This window comes from Salvia hispanica, chromosome 1 (assembly GCF_029641045.1).
Source record: "Salvia hispanica isolate PSC_SH4W2 chromosome 1, Shi_PSC_v1, whole genome shotgun sequence".
NCBI lineage: Eukaryota > Viridiplantae > Streptophyta > Magnoliopsida > Lamiales > Lamiaceae > Salvia > Salvia hispanica.
In genome coordinates, this window is record NC_142692.1 from 25,197,365 (window position 1) to 25,199,875 (window position 2,511).

Genomic DNA, 2,511 nt, shown 5'->3' on the forward strand with positions numbered 1-2,511 from the left:
GTGTAGACCATTTCCTAATCCACTGAAACCCCTAAAAATAATGTGGATTGGCATCGATCTTCCTACAACGCTCATCGATCTAATGAGTTGGGCCCATTCTCCCTTAACAGTACTCCAATAACTGTTTCTTTATATCTCTCTCCTACTATATTAATCATGCATTAGTGTCGTTTCAAAAGTGTCTATTTTTATGGGACAGAGGGAGTCTAATATTATCTAAAACCTTATGCCTTCATTAAATATTTTATAAGGTTTGTCAGGACTTCAATGCATACTTTTTACTAGTAATTAACTTGACTGATCTCAGTTTTTAGGATAACTATGTTTTGTTTAAGCATTTTGATAAGTGATTACTGAAATACAGTCCATACAAGAAGTGTTTCCTGAAAATTACTTTATGGAAAGCCATATAACATGAAAGATAAAATAACACGGGACTCTATAAAATTGAATAAACTTTCAGAGTATAAGCTGTGCTATGCATTACTTATACTATATGATTGCCAATAGCGTAATGGTGTGTAAAATGATGTTTGAAGTTTTGGTATTGCATGCAACTATAGTTTGATAACATTCTTCTTTTGTCGTATCAGGCTTTGATTGGAGATCCTAGAAGAAGAATCCAAGCTGACCTGTTGGAGTCAAGAAAACTCCTCAAGTGTTCTTGCTGCAGCAAGAATGACGGTGTTCTAGTTCCATCGATGCATGATACCTCTATAATGTAAGTTGTGCATGCCTTTTCTGGCTGACATTTCATCTTTTCAACTAGTTTGCCTTCATTGGATCACTTCTTCTTTTTTAGTGTTATTCTCATTTCACGCCGTAGCGTTCATTGGATCAGTAAGGCTTGATTTTTCATTGCTGTTCCCCCATAGTTCTGTGACAAATGTATAACTATTCCACAAAAAAGTTCGATTGCCAGCTGGTTAAACTTTTCATTCGCTTGGTGTAGGTACACGCTGGTGCAAGAACATGGTGATCTCATCAATGTTCATGAATGGTTTCACTCCTTCATGGCAGTCATTTCAAATCCACCTTTAAAAGCCAAGAAAAAATTGAGAATGTCCCCATCACCTAAAAAACGGAAAGACTCAAAAGAAGCTCGGACCAAAACTGATGCATCAATACAGTATCCTTTGCCTCTGATCTTAATTACTACATTTTCTGCCAAGTTATTAATTAATACATTATTTGATATAAGTAGTCCTTAACATGAGGATTGAAGAGCCGAGTTTTGCAGAGCAGTAACAGAGCTACAAATCACAGGGCTGCTTCGGATGCCCACCAAAAGGCGCCCTTATTATGTGCAGAGAGTGGCTTTCGGACTTTAAAAGAATTGGATAAGTATTCCTTTGTCTTAATCCTTATCTGTATATCTCTCCACAAAGTTTTGGTGTAAAAGCAGTTATCGTCCTAAAATGTGATTCCAATTGGAGATCGCATATGCGTCTGTCACTCAAAACCACACGTCTTGTCTTCCTGAGAAAAATTGGGGTACAAACACTCACACAAAATTACAAAGCGGAAATTTCTGGTTTTAAAGTGATTACTTTGGTAAAGAGGGTTTCACCCACAGACGAGACTTGATTGATTGCCAAGTAGTAAGTTACATGTCTCTTTGAACTTTGCAAAAGCATATGGGTTTCTGGCATTTTCCGCACTCTTGTAATTTATAGGAGTAGTTTTCATTTCATTTATTTTGCGTTCGAATACCTGAGACGCATTCAATCCTCGATTTAATTTAGTCTATGAGTATAAATCTTAGATTTACTTGACCATAGGTTGAAAAATGTGCGATTGCGCCTGTATGAGCAAGTTGATATGCACAAGGCCATGGTTGTAGTCGCTCTGACAAGGCGCGATTGTAAAGTTTTGTTAGTTTATTTATGTGGGGTTCTGTCTTCTGTGGATGTATTTTGTGTAGCTCTATTATTTCAATAGAGCTACAAATGGAGGGACACAAGAACCTTTATCAAATGGAGTAATGAATAGCATAGGAGTCGTTCACCTTCCCTGAAATTGCCGGAAATGGGTTCAATTAGGGGCTTTATCAGCTGTTCAGTTTCCTAGGGATTGAGGAGGTTTTCAAATCTCGTTAAATTTTATACATCAAGAAATAGTTGTGCAATTACAAGTCTACCCCTCATCTTTCATTTCAATCTCCAATTCTCCCTCCTTCATCCCATATTAAGGTGTGTTTGAATTGGTAGATAGGAACATAGTGCATTTAAGTGATTGATTTGATGATTAATGGTTGTTTTTATTATCTTGAAAAATTCAGTGATAATAAAATATGCAATACTATTTCAATCTTAAATTATCTGAAATTACTAATATAACCCTCAATCTTGGAAATATAAAAAAAATAGAGGATAGTTTTGGAATTTCCTACTATAGTGTGGCTTTAAATAACAAACCAAACATGGATAATATTAAGGACTATACATAACATACCATCAATTCAAACATCACAAATAGAAATGGAAAATCAAGAAAAGCATGGTTGAAAGA

The 2,511-nt window shown here is 35.7% G+C and overlaps 1 long non-coding RNA gene across 2 annotated transcripts; it reads left to right on the plus strand.

The window, feature by feature from the left end:
- The first annotated feature begins 504 nt into the window (after positions 1 to 504).
- Positions 505 to 2,070, plus strand: LOC148933500 (uncharacterized). Of its 2 annotated transcripts, XR_016134469.1 has the most exons (4): positions 505 to 721; positions 953 to 1,129; positions 1,226 to 1,601; positions 1,782 to 2,070. It is a non-coding gene; the product is annotated as an uncharacterized LOC148933500 (long non-coding RNA). The 2 variants fall into 2 exon arrangements; XR_016134468.1 differs by having other exon boundaries at positions 573 to 721; positions 1,226 to 2,070.
- The last annotated feature ends 441 nt before the right edge of the window (positions 2,071 to 2,511 follow it).